At 34.3% G+C, this 15,178-nt stretch overlaps 1 protein-coding gene and 1 long non-coding RNA gene across 5 annotated transcripts in view; one reads left to right on the forward strand and one right to left on the reverse strand.

Annotated features, from left to right (window-relative positions):
• Positions 1-15,171, forward strand: part of LOC130455080 (uncharacterized) — a 35,394-nt gene extending 20,223 nt beyond the window's left edge. The window contains exon 3 of the long non-coding RNA XR_008912935.1: positions 14,771-15,171. This is a non-coding gene — a long non-coding RNA (uncharacterized LOC130455080). The remainder of the gene's footprint in view (positions 1-14,770) is intronic.
• FSTL5 (follistatin like 5) overlaps positions 1-15,178 on the reverse strand; it is a 980,329-nt gene that overhangs the window by 338,267 nt on the left and 626,884 nt on the right. The gene's annotated exons all lie outside the window — the stretch shown is intronic.

Consider the following 15,178-nt stretch of genomic DNA (forward strand, 5'->3'; position numbering starts at 1 on the left):
GAAAGGCTTTTAATTAAAGCAGAATTTTAGAAGGTGACCAATTAATGCATTATTTTTGACATTCCAAATGTCAAATTAAATAATCTTTTGTTGTTTCAAAGTAAAAATATGAATATAACTTTTTTCTCACTGAATAATTACCAAATTAATTTCACATAAAGCTGGCATTAATCTCAGTTTAGGTGAAAATAAGTGTTCAAGAGGACATAGAGAGAGATCCTTTAATATTTCTATCCTCTTCTTAAAAGCAGGGCTCTAAATGTAATTACTACCATTAAATTGGATCATTCTTTTTGTCTAATGTGTTTCAGGTAGTATGCTGTAAGTTGTGTTTCGAGAGGTTTCTGAAGTAGAGATGTGTTATGGTATAATTAATATAGAACATAAATAAGTAGTTTCCTATAGAGTACAAATATTAAACTCTATTTAGACAAGGAAAGTAATATTTTTTCTTCTCTTCAAGATATGTTGTATAATGCAGAACTTACTAGACACTCAGGAGAACATATAAAGGCAAAGTCAACATCTTAGAAAACTCCTAAATCCAGAATCATGCTATTACATGGTATAGTAAGGTATCACCTCAATGGAAAGCTATAGAAATTGTGATGGTTATGCCTTTTAGCAAGTGTCGAATCAATCCCTTCTGAAGTAAGTGAAATAAAAAAGGTATCTCCTCCCTCATCTACACTTCAATTCTGTGTCATATATGATGATTTATTCTTGGTACCTTCTATAAAATACAAGATTGAGGTCAAAGAAATGCCATAGAATTTTCCAATGTCAATCCATCCATAGTAAGAAATCAAATATCATAGTCTAAATTAAATCAGGCATGGGGAAAGGGTTGTGAAATAATTGTCATTTTAATTGGTGGCATTGTGGCAATTTTGGGAATCAGGGAAAAAGAAAGACTTGGAGATACTTTTCAACAAATTCTATAATAGTACTTTCTTAGTGTTGAAAAGAGTCAGGAAAAGGAAATGAAGATTTAAGCCTGTGCTTGACATAATGCTAAGTCCAGGGGCTATAAAGATAAGTAAATATAAAGATAGTCTACCTTCAAAGAGCTTGCATTCCAATGGGGAAAGACACAAATACTATATAACAGGTAGCCCATTATAATACTAAAATAGTGAAACAAGGAAGAATAAATGAGAAAAGGTCTTCTGTATTCCAATAACTTGAAAGTTTGATCTAATTTTTTGAGAAGCCACTGGTAATATCAATAAGCTGAAGACCTAGCTTTTCCTTTAACTGTCACATACAAACTGTCGAGTGATTAATCACCCCTTGGAAGTAATATAGGATGTTACTGGTAATGAGCTTTAAGCAATATCACAAACACTTCTCCCACCACCTATGTGAATTGAAAAAGAAACCTTATTTTTGTGGTGTCATCCTTTATTTTATGTTGTCTTTTTAATAAGACCATAAGCATCTTCTCGTTTCTTTTTTCAGCACCACAGATGAACCTTAGAAAAGGCAAATTCACTTTTTCAAAGATGATACTTCAGTCTTTCTCACTGCTTAAGTTGTATACGTTGTGGTGCATTAACAAAAATAAAATCCCCAATGTGCAGAAATTTAATCTAAGACAATAAAAACACAATTTTTTTTTCATTTCTCCTCTTACATTTAAACAACTCTTTTAGGTCTCTGAGATACTTTTGCATTATTACGGAATTGACACTACTTAGCAACAAATAACTCCAGATTCAATTCTCAATTTGGGATTAAAATCCCTTAGTGTCTCCACATTGATTCTCAATGACATAAATAGGGGGAAACAATTGGAACTTAGCCCCAGGGTGTGAAAATTCTGGGTCACCTAAACAATAGAGTTTAGCACATAGCAATACCACTGAGCTAAAATCAGAAAATTAGAGATGCCATGCTGGGGTAATACTGGCTTGCCATCTGCCCAACCATGTCTTCATCAATGACCTAGCATGGCAGGGGTGGGCTGTGGGGAGGGAGCCTTCATGCCACCAGTCCTGGACAAAGTTTGTTGTATCTGCCCTACTGAACAAATTCTTAATTATAACTCTATTGGTTCCTATGGTATGATGAGTCCATTACTACTATGCTGAGAGAGCACATTCTTCAGTATTCTTGAGAAATAAAAAATCAGCACCTAATAATCAATTCAACAACCAACACTAATTGTCTATTCTGAATCATGCAATACACTAGATTCCAATGATATGATTATTAAAAATGAAACAATCCATTTTCTCAATGAATTTATTGATATTGACATTGATAAGCAATAGATGTATAAGAAGCAAATTAACAAAAATGTAACAGTGACTAAATATTGTAATGTAGATAAAATTTATGAATCTCGATCCCCCCAAATAGTAAAATATCTGTCTTCAACTTGAATGATGCTCTCTCTAAGATTCACAGGAGGTCAACACCCATAAAAAGGATGTAGCATCTTGGGAATAACTTATTTTGCTGGTTCTAAGATCACTTAGTAAAACCCAGACCTAGAACCTTAGAGGCTGAAGGGTCTTTAGATGCCATTTACTGGAAGCATTAATTCTCCTCTATAGCAACCTTAACATAAGGTCACACAGGAAGAAAGGAATGAAGGAACTAAGGAATGAACAAAAGAAGGAATGAATGAAGGAAGGAATGAACTGCGGGAGGGAGGGAGAGAGAGAAGGAAGAAAAGAAAAATGAAAGAAAGAAAGAATCTAACCAAATTTGTAAGAGTGGGTTAGACAGGCACCTGGGACTTCTTGCTTTCTTCCCTACCAATAAAATGAAATGTATATATTTATCCCCAACTCATTACAGCCTTTGACTGAGGGATTTGATTATTTTTATTGAGACAGCATAGTGTAAATCTGAATAGGCTATTAGTCTGGCAGTCAGGTTCAAATCCTCCCTCAGACTCTTACTAGTTTTCTTACCCTTTTCACTGGTGCTTAACTTCTCTGTTCTTGTTTTCTCATCTTAAGAAAGAGGAATAAGAACTGATGGCCTCTATAACTCCCTCAAGCTCTGAATCTACAATTTAATGCCTTTTGGTTTTAAATGCATATCATGACCCCCCTTTCTTATATTAATGTCTTCACTCCCCCAGGTAAATGGTTTATTTATTATTACCATTAAGATCAACTCAACAACAAAGAAACATGGGGAAATAAACACAGAATAGAAAAATCTCATGAAGAATCATATTGGATTTCAAAAAGGTCAGGAGCATACAACATCATTTTAAGTGATCTAGAGAGAAGCAAAGTATACATTTATCAACTGTACAGATACCATTTCAAAGGAAGCTGTGAAGATCGTAAAAGTAGTAGGAAAGTTTCAGAATGATGGGAAGTAAGAAATGGGAAAACACCAACACTGTATGAGATTCAATTTAGATAAATGGAAGGAAATATGCCTAGGGGATACTAAGTCCAAGTTTAAAGTAGAAAAATGTTGGATAGAGGACAAACATGGGGAGGAGATGGAGGCTAGGGAATATTGCTTCCATATCACTGATGAAAAGAAATGAAAATGTATAGAAGAATAGAAAGGCTTATTTCTCCTTAAAAGTTGTGTTTTTGAGCAGAGGGAGGGAGGGAGGGAGAGAGAGAGAGAGAGAGAGAGAGAGAGAGAGAGAGAGAGAGAGAGAGAGAGAGAGAGAGAGAATGAGAGAGGGATCACACTATATGAAAATCTACAATAACAAAAAGACTGAAATATTAAAGAAAGATGGCAGTGTGGATAAAAAAGAATTTCAAGGAAGGATATAAGAACAAAGGTTAAATAATTTTGATAATAGATAGGGGAAATGGAAAATTACCAATGAAGTAAAGAAAAAAAATCAATATCTAAGTTAACAAAGAGAAATGAAGTAATAGTATGTCATAGCTGGAAGGGACCTTAGAGATCATTACACTATTAATGATTACTTGAAAAAAATCTCTGCATGCTAAAGATGACAAATGCCATATACATGACAGTTTAGTTGAAAGATAATATAATATCATTTTTATGAGTCACTACATTGCCACATACCAGGGCCTCTACTTTTCTTCCACTAGTTAGTCTCAGAATATAGCTTGCTCACTCAGTGTAGATCTAAATTTGAGAAAATTCAAAGGACTATATTTTATCTGCTCACAGGGCGGGTGCAGATGTTTATTTCTTCCTTGCCCTCTTATCCTTAAACTCACCACATGATCTCAATTTAGAATTTTCTAATGCAAAAATCTCTATAGGAAATTATTCAGGTATTTAAAATTATGAACAAAATAGGAAGGTTACAAAGTAGTAAATATTTTACTGGGTAATATATCATTCATGCCAGTGTAAGGAAATTTGTCAGAATAATTTTTGGTACCCAAGTAATTCTTTATTCAGACCCCCCACCCATTTTCCCCCATATCTTATGCCCAGATTTGGCTGGGTTCAAACCTTCTTATGTTAGCTGTTAGATCACATGTTGGATTTCCTGGCCAACACCACTGCAATTTGGCAAAGTGACTCAGTCTTTAAGCCCTCAGAACCAATTAATCAATGTTTGCTCTTGGTGTACAAATTCTGGCACCACAAGCTCTTTTCTATGGGAACATTGGTCATTGTATATATGCTTTAGGCCATCTAGCAAACACTTTGAGTTCCTGCTCTACTCTCTCTGGTGAAGTCTTCCAGGGCAGGAAAACCCTTGTTTTTCTAAATTAGAAAAAACATTCCCTATCTGACCTCCAATGACTCTTTAACTGGGCTGAAAGTCAACCTCTTTAATCTAGAGGTTTCCCTCCTTACCTTCCTGGTGACCTATAAAGTGCTTTCTCAAACAGCAACCTGCTCTTTGATCCACAATCTAAGATCTCACTGATTTTCTTGAACCAAATTTATTAGCAGTTTTATCATTTAGTTCTCCCTTTCAGTTCCAATCTTATTGATGCTAATACCATTTTCTCACATGTATTTTCTCTTCTCCACTAACATCACAATCATTTTGATTCAGAGCTTTATCATTTCTTTCCTGAACTCCTGTAATAGTCCTATATTTGCTTTGCCTGAGTCTAGCCTCTCCCCTACTCTGCACAGTTACTGGGATGATATTCTTAAAACAGACTTTTGACACTCTACTCCCCCTAAAATTTCTGTGGCTCCTTCTTGTTTATAGGATAAAACACATGACCTCCCCCCCCTTTTGGTATGTGAAGTCCCTCATGATCTAGCTCAACTTATGTTTCTAGGTTGATGGTAATTTATTCTTTCTCTTGTTCTTGATACTGCAGCCAATGCCCATCTGTCTCTTTCCATGTATACATAAATAGGTGTGTTGTACTTATGTATGTATACATATTTACATATGTCTGTGTATTCCTACATCATGTTTTATATATCATCTCCATGTCTGTTCACTGGCCAGTCAGTATGGCTGGAATAACTTCAAAGTTTAAGTTTTTTTGGTTCATTGAAAGTACATTAGCAAATACAATTATTGCTTCCTTCCACCGATCAAAATCACCAAGGATTTTTATAGAGATTTTGTATTAACTTAAAATTGTACATATTGTCCCTCACACCACCAGTGTGATGTAGCTCCTTGAAGGAAGGAATCACATTTGGTTTTGGCTTTCTATCACCAATATCTACTATAGTATATGACACAGGAAACATGGTTGTTTTGGTGGACATTATTTTGAACTGAAGTTTAGCTTTTCTACCATTTAACTGCAGTAGAAAATGAGGCCTATTCATCATTGGATCTGCCTAGAAAATGATCCCATATTATCTTCAGAAATGATCCTCAAACTTCTGGGTAAGCATGGTGGTGGTCTAGACATGGGAAGCTTCATCTCCTCTTACCCACTGAAATAGAATATGTCAAAAGGCCCCAAAAAACATTTTCATAAGAACGAAGGGACTCTATAGTAGGGTGCAGCATTTAGGTACATGGGATTTGGGCATTTCCACACTATAAGGGGGTGAAAAAGCTCCCACTCTAATGTGAGCTGATCTACTTTCCCTCACCCCACCAAAGGAGCCAGAGTCAGAAGCAGTGCGTGCCAGAATCAGCGAGTGAATGACGGGCTATTCTGGAGCAAGCAAGGGGCAACTCTTGGTCTTGGGAGCTGACTAAGACAAACAAGGATCTACCCCTGACAGCATATACACCTGAAACCCTGGCAGGCGGGGGAGCTCAGACTGTGGGTGCCCCCCATGAAGGTAGCACAACTGCGGAGATTTGAGAGCGTGCCTCAGGCAAAATACTTCCTCCTTAACTCCATACACAGAGAACCTGCCCAGCTCACTCAGATTTCTGACTAAAACGGGAAGGTAAATCTTCCACAGTGATGGCTAATTGTGCACAGGAGCCCCAAAAGCCTTCCAAAAAAAGCAAAAAAAAAAAGGCACTGATCCTTGAAAAATTTTATGGAGGAAAAACTCAGGCTACAGAGGATATACAGGAGGAAATTCAAACAAAAAACAAAACTTTCTAAAAAATTGGAAATTGTCCAAAAGCTCTGGAAGAATTTAAATTGGAGCTTATCAAAAAGCTAGAAGCCTTCTGGCAAGATAAGTGGTAAATGGTTCAAAAAGAAAATTAAAAAAAAATTATAGCACAAAACCAAAACATATAGCTGAAAATCAAAAGGTTAAAGCAGAAAATCAGGCCTTAAAGACAAGAATTAGGCAACTGGAAACTAATGATCTTGAAAAACAGCAAGAATTAATAAAGCAAAGTCAAAAGACTGAAAAAATAGAAGAAAACATAAAATATCTCACTGACAAGGTGACAGAACAGGAAAACTGTGGAAGGAGAGACAATTTGAAAATCATTGGTCTCCCTGAAAAGCCAGAAATAAATAGAAATTTTGACATCATACTACAAGAACTCATCCAAGAAAACTACCCTGAAGTTCTAGAACAAGGGGGCAAAATAGATATTGAATGAGTTCATAGAACACCCTCTATACTAATACCCCAAAAGACAACTCCAAGGAATGTAATTGCCAAATTCCAGAGCATTCAGACTAGGGAGAAAATTCTACAAGAAGCCAAAAAGAGACAATTCAGATACCAAGGAGCATCAATCAGGATCACACAAGACCTGGCAGCTTCCACACTAAAGGACCACAAGGCCTGGAACATGATATTCAGAAAGGCAAGAGAACTGGGTCTTCAACCAAGAATCACTTAACCATCAAAACTGACTATATACTTCCAGGGCATTCAACAAAATAGAAGATTTCCAAATATTTGTCAAGAAAAGACCAGAAATAAGTGGAAAGTTTGATATCCAAACACAAAGATCAAGAGTAACATGAAAAGGTAAATAAGAAAAAGAGGGAAAAAGAGAATTTTTTTTTTGTATTTAAACTCTCTTCTTTAAGGTCTACAATTAGATCAAATTATATATATATATACATATATATATGTATATATATGTATATATATACATATATATTAATATATGGGGAAAATGTTATTTGTACCTCTCAAAAACTGTATTCATTATAATAGTAATTAGAAGAATTACTCATAGGAAAAGATTGGAGTATCAAGGGCTATAAGATGATATGCAAAAAAAAAGAAAAAGGGTGTGGGGGGAATTGAAGAGGGTACCAAGAGATACTTGAAGAAATAAAATAAATAGAAAAATCTTTTTCTCACAAAGATACACATAGGAAGGGATGGGGAAGAATACTCTTATAAGAAGGAGAAGAAGAGAGTGCTAATAGGTAATACTTAAACCTTATTCTCAGTGAAATCAACTCTGAGAGGGAAGAGCATCTAGATCCATTGGGATCTTAAATTCTATCTTATCCTACAGGGTAAGGGAGAAGGTAAAACTAAAGGGGTTAGGGGGGGAGCAAGTACAAAAAAGGAGGGACCAGAAAGGGAAGCATATCAAGTTAGGGGATTAGGGGGATTGATTAAAAGTAATCCACTGGTTTAAAAGGATATAGCAAAAGAAGAAAGGAGAGAACTAGGAGAGGATATCAAAATGCTAGGGAATTCACAAGTGACAATCATAACTTTGAATATATATGGGATGAACTCACCCATAAAATGTAGACGAATAGGAGAGTGGATTAGAATCCAAAACTCTACCATATGTTGTCTACAAGAAACACAGATGAGGTGAATAGATAATCACAAGGTCAGAATTAAAGTTTGGAGCAAGACCTATTGGGCCTCAACTGATAGAAAGAAGACAGGAGTTGAAATCATGATGTCTGACAAAGCCAAAATAAAAATAGACCTGATTAAAAGGGATAAAGAAGGTAAATACATCATAATAAAAGGGAGTATAGACAATGAGGAAATATCACTAATCAGCTGGTATGCACCAAATGGAATAGCACCCAAATTTCTAATGGAAAAACTAGTAGAAATTAAGTAGGAAATAGATAGTAAAACTATACTAGTGGGAGACCTGAACCTACCACTATCAAATTTAGATTAATCAAATCAAAAAATAAATAAGAAAGAGGTAAAAGAGGTGAATGAAATCTTAGAAAAATTAGAGTTAATAGATATATGGATAAAAATAAAAAGGGACAAAAAAGGAATACGCCTTCTTTTCAGCATCACATGGTACATTCACAAAGATTGACCCTATACTAGGTCATAAAAACATGGCACACAAATTCAGAAAAGTAGAAATAATAAATGCAACATTTTCAGATCATAAGGCAATAAAAATAATGATCAGTAAGGGTACATGGAGAGCCAGATAAAAACTTAATTGGAAATTAAATTACTTGATTCTCCAAAATTGGTTAGAGAATAAATCATAGAAACAATAATTTCACTGAAGAAAATGACAATGATGAGACATCCTTTCAAAATCTATGGGATGCAGCCAAAGCAGGACTCAGGGGAAAATTTATACCGTTGAGTTCATATATTAACAAATTAGAGAGAACAGAGGTAAATGATTTGGACATGCAAATCAAAAAACTTGAAAGTGAACAAATTAAAAATCCAAATTAGAGATCTTAAAAATTAAGGAAGGAATTAATAAAATCAAAAGTGATAGAGCTATTGAACTAATAAATAAGACTAGAAGCTGGTATTTTGAAAAAATAAACAAAATAGACTAAGTACTGGCCAAGCTAATAAAAAAAGGAAAGAAGAAAATCAAATTAATAGTATTATAGATGAAAAAGAAGAACTCACCTCCAATGAAGAGGAAATTAAGGCAATCATTAAAAAGTACTATGCCCAACTATATGGCAAAAATATGGCAATCTAGATAATATGGACAAATACTTACAAAAATATAAATCGCCTAGACTAACAGAAGAAGAAATAGAATTCTTAAATAATCCCATATCAGAAAAAGAAATCCAACAGGCCATCAAAGAACTCCCTAAGAAAAAATCCCCAGGGCCTGATGGATTCACAAGTGATTTCTATCAAACATTAAAAGAACAGCTAATCCCAATACTATAGAAACCATTTGACATAATCAGCAAAGAGATAGTTATACCAAATTCCTTTTATGACACACATATGGTACTGATTCCAAAGCCAGGCTATTCAAAAATGGAGAAAGAAAACTACAGACTAATCTCCTTAATGAATATAGAGGCAAAAAATCTTAAATAGGATATTAGCAAAAGACTCCAACAAGTCATCACAAGGGTTATTCACTATGATCAGGTGGGATTTATACCAGGCATGTAAGGATGATTCAATATTAGGAAAACCATCCACATAATTGACCATATCAACAAGCAAACTGACAAAAATCACATGATTATCTCAATAGACGCAGAAAAAGCCTTTGATACAATACAACACTCATTCCTATTAAAAACACTAGAAATTATAGGAATAGAATGGTCTTTCCTAAAAATAATAAACAATATCTATCTAAAACCATCAGCCAAGATCATCTGCAATGGGGATAAACTAGACACATTCCCAATAAGATTAGGAGTGAAACAGGGATGCCCTTATCACCTCTATTATTTAACATTGTACTAGAAACACTAGAAATAGCAATTAGAGAAGAAAAAAATTGAAGGCATTAAAACAGGCAAGGAGGATACCAAGTTATCGCTCTTTGTAGATGATATGATGGTCTACTTAAAGAATCCTAGAGAATCAACTAAAAAGCTAGTGGAAATAATCAACAACTTTAGCAATGTTGCAGGATACAAAATAAACCCACATAAGTCATCAGTATTTCTATATATCTCCAACACATCTCATCAGCAGGAATTAGAAGAGAAATTCCATTCAAAATCACCCTAGACAATATAAAATACTTGGGAATCTATCTGCTGAGTCAAAAACAGGAACTATATGAACACAACTACAAAACAATTTCCACACAACTAAAACTAGATCTGAGCAATTGGAAAAACATTAACTGCTCATGGGTAGGATGAGGTAATATAATGAAAATAACCATCCTACCTAAAGTTATCTATTTATTTAGTGCCATACCCATCGGATTTCCAAAACACTTTTTTACTGAATTAGAAAAATCCATGACAAAGTTCATTTGGAATAACAAAAGATCAAGGATATCCAGGGAAATAATGAAAAAAAAATAATTCAAAGAAGGTGGCCTTGCAGTCCCAGATCTCAAACTATACTATAAAGCAGTGGTCATCAAAACAATTTTGTACTGGCAAGAGACAGAAAGGAGGATCAATGGAATAGATATGGGGTAAGTGACCTTAGCAAGACAGTCTATGACAAGCCCAAAGATCCCAGCTTTTGGGACAAAAATCCAGTATTCCATAAAAAACTGCTGGGAAAATTGGAAGACAGTGTTGGAGAGATTAGGCTTGGATCAAAACCTCACACCCTACACCAAGATAAACTCAGAATGAGTGAATGACTTGAACATAACGAAGGAAACTATAAGTAAATTATGTGAACACCGAATAGTATACATGTCAGTTCTTAGGGAAGGGAAAAATTTTAAAACCAAGCAAGACTTAGAACAAGTCATGAAATGTAAAACAAATAATTTTTAGTACATTAAATTAAAAAGTTTTGTAGAAACAAAACCAATGTAACCAAAATCAGAAGGGATATAAACTGGGAAACAATCTTCATAACAAAAACCTCTGACAAAGGTCTAATTATTCAAATTAAAAAGAACTAAATCAATTGAACAAAAAATCAAGCCAACTGATAAATGGACAAGGGACATCAATAAGCAATTTTCTGTCAATGAAAACAAAACTATTAATAAGCACATGAAAAAGTGCTCTAAATCTCTGATAATCAGAGAGATGCAAATCAAAACAACTCTGAGATATCACCTCAGATTAGCAGATTGGCTAACATGACAGCAAAGGAAAGTAATGAATGCTGGAGGGGATGTGGCAAAGTAGGGACATTAATTCATTGCTGGTGGAGTTGTGAACTGATCCAACCATTCTGGAGGGCAATTTGGAACTATGCCTAAAGGGCGATAAAAGACTGTCTGCCCTTTGATCCAGCCATAGCACTGCTGGGTCTATACCCCAAAGAGATAATAAGGAAAAAGACATGTACAAGAATATTCATAGCTGCGCTCTTTGTGGTGGCAAAAAAAATTGGAAAATGAAGGGATGCCCTTTAATTGGGCAATGGCTGAACAAATTGTGGTATATGTTGGTGATTGAATACTATTGTGCTCAAAGGAATAATAAAGTGGAGGAATTCCATGAGGACTGGAACAACCTCCAGGAAGTAATGCAGCAGAGCCTGGAGAACATTGTACACAGAGACTGATACACTGTGGTACAATTAAATGTAATTAGTGGCAATGCAGTGATCCTGAACAACCTGGAGGGATCTCTGAGAAAGAACACTATCCACATTCAGAGGAAAAACTGTGGGAATAAAAACACAGAAGAAAAACAACTGCTTGAATACATGGGTCGAGGAGTATACAACTGGGGATCTAGACTCTTAATGAACATCCTAGTGCAAATGCCAACAATATGCAAATGGATTCTGATCAAAGACACATTGAATTTTGCATCAGCTATGGGAGTGGAGGCGGTGGTGGTGAGGGAGGAATAGAAAATTATTTTTGTAACCAGGGAATGATGTTAGAAATTGACCAAATAAAAAAAAAAGAGAAATGATCCTCAAAAGTCTGCATTTTATCTTCTCTTTCAAAAATCTGTCCTCTAGGTATGACTACCCAACAAGTTCTATTACCTTCAGACTATTCTTCAGCTAGTTGGTACAACTGAGATGATAAGTAGTTCCTTTGTCCTGTCCATGAGCTTGCCTCAGGAAATTATGGCCACTAATTTCTCTTATCTTTTATTTGCCTATCTAATTGTATGCCATAATTTAAATAATTTACAAACCATCATCCTTGTTTATTCTTGCATGGATGACTAAACTGATGTCTTTTGAGTGGTCATGGATATCACTGAAAAGTGTCTATATTTATTGAGGTCTTGATTCAATAAGGCTGGTGATATCTACAAAGAAGAGCATCTTGAGACCTTCGCAATTTAAAAAAAAAAATTTCTTTCCATTTGGGCTTTGAGTAGGACATTATATGCTGGAACATAACCAATAATTCTGGTGTTTAGATTAACTGACAAAAATTCATTTGGGACAAGGAGCAAGAAAAGTGTTTTCTAATCAACATCTTAAGAAATATTAAATTTGAGACAGAGTCAGGTCACAAGGGCCAATGGAGTCAAGTCAGTTGGATATCAGTGAAAAGGTTGCTACTCCAGACCAAAGAGAAATGAAAAGCAGAGGCAGGGACAAGTTCATCTGAGGGAGAGATGACGGGGCAGAAAGTATTCATAGTTTCATATCTTCAAATTAAATTTAATTGTTTCTTTAAAATATACAGGTAACTTCCTCCCTCCTCACCTTCCATTAGAGAAGGCATCATTTAACAAAAAGTTGTATAAATATATAAAACAACATCTTTCTTATTTCTATTTATCCGTTTTTATCAGTAATTATCAGACAAATACATCAATCTTCAGTCTGAATTTCTGTTGCTGTATGGAATGTTGTTTTGGATCTGCTCATTTCATTCTTCATAATTTCAAGTAGGTCTTGCCATGTTTTTCCAAAATTAACCTGCTCATCATTTCTTATAGTATAGCACTATTCAATTACAATCATGTGCTACAACTTATCTAGTCATTCTCCAATTGATGGGAATCCCTTCAATTTCTGGTTCTTTACCACTACAAAGCTCATATACATATACATATATCTATATATAGATATATGTATGTATAAACATACAAGTTCTATTCTTTTTTCCTTGATCACCTTAGGAAATAAACCAAATTGTGTTATTGCTGAGTTAAAAATACCCATGGATTTATAGCTCTCAGCATAATTCCATGTTGTTCTCCAAAATGCATGTTGTGACAGTCCCCCAACAGTATATTAGAATTCCCATTTTTCCATATTCCCTCCAACTTTCATCATTTTGCCCTTTTATCATTTTAGTCAATTTTATATAGGTATGGGATGATAGTCATAATGATTTTGATTTGCACTTCTCCAATCAATAATGATTTAGAGCACTTTTTCATATATTTATATATAGCTTTGATTTTTTCATCTATCTTTTCATATCTATCTTTATTCATATCTTTTGACCATTCATTAATTGGGGAATGGCTCATAGTCTTATATATTTGACAAAGTTCTCTATATATTTTAATATGAGACCTCTATCCTAGAACCTGTGTATAAAATTTATTTTCCTCCTAATATATGCTGCAATAGCTTTATTTGTAAAAAATATTTTTAATTTATGTTTTCAAAATTAAATTTATTCACAAATTCTTCTCTCATTCATAGATAGGTAATATTTTCTAATGTGCTTATGATATATCATTTTATATCTGGGTCATGCATTCATTTTGCTCTTATCTTGGTAAATGGTGCAAGATATTGGTCTATAACTAGTTTCTGCCAGACTGCTTTCTAATTTTCCAAACAACTGTTACCAAATAGTGAATTTTATTATTGATAGTTAGGTGCTAAGTCCAATTGTTTCTGTTTGATTAAAAGAGTATACTTTCTGTAAGGAATACACTAATCTTCAAAGTGTTGGTTGGTCCCACCTTATATATAACATAATCCATGATTATTTATCAATAGATAAAGAATTGCCTTTGATTTGCCACTACCTAATATGTCTTCCTGTTTTATTACTATTTATTTATTGTTTAGTAATTTTTTAGTTACGTCCAACTCTTTGAGATTCCATTTGGAGTTTTCTTGACAGATATGCTGAAATGATTTCGTCAAAGAGTCATGCCTGCTCATTTTAAAGATGAGAAATTGAGAGAAACAATTAAATGACTTGTCCAGGATCACATAGCTATTAAGTGTCTGAGGCCAAATTCAGCTCAGGAAGATGAGTCTTTCTGGTTCCATGCCTGGCACTCTATCCACTGCTTGACTTAGCTGTTCTATGTCTATTTATGTTGATGATTAAATACTGATGAAGTTATTTCTCTGATTACATTAATTAAGGAACCTCAAATAAACTTTACATCTACAGGAGAACCTCTTTTGTTGAAGGGATGTCTCAAAAATTGCTTTCCTTTACCAAGTCAAATGTTGTTTATTCTTTTGTTTTGTTTTGTTTTGACTTTTGGTAAGCTCCTAGAAAGGTAGAATACAAGTAGTAAATGTGCAGCATAATTTGAATTGTTTAAAAATAATGACTAACATTTTTAGTAGTTTTGGGAGTTTATAAAGAACTTTGTTTGATTGTCTCATTTGATTCTCACAACATCACTATGAAGTAAGTACTAAGAGTATTATTCATATTTTATAGATGGGGAAACTGAGGATGAAAAAGGATAAGTATCCTACTCGGGGCAACACAGTGACTACATGAGATAGACTGGAATGAAGATCTTCTTGACTGAGAGTCCATCAAAAAAAGTGGAAGGAACAAAACAAGGGAATAATTTAAACAATATTTTCATTGAAATCATGTGAAGGAATAAAACATAGGATGTATATTTATTCGAACTAGCAAGAATAAAAGCAAGTCTATGGAGTCTACTTTCTCTAGTGTTTCAGTTATTTCCTCATAATAAAATGAAAGTCTTTAATGAATCAGGTCACTGCAATAATAATAATAATAATGTTCAAACATCCTGCAAGTACTGATGATTTGTAGCCATTCTAGAAATTAAATTGAATTATATGTGCCAAATAAAAGATAGAGGATATGAGT

This window comes from Monodelphis domestica, chromosome 6 (assembly GCF_027887165.1).
Source record: "Monodelphis domestica isolate mMonDom1 chromosome 6, mMonDom1.pri, whole genome shotgun sequence".
NCBI lineage: Eukaryota > Metazoa > Chordata > Mammalia > Didelphimorphia > Didelphidae > Monodelphis > Monodelphis domestica.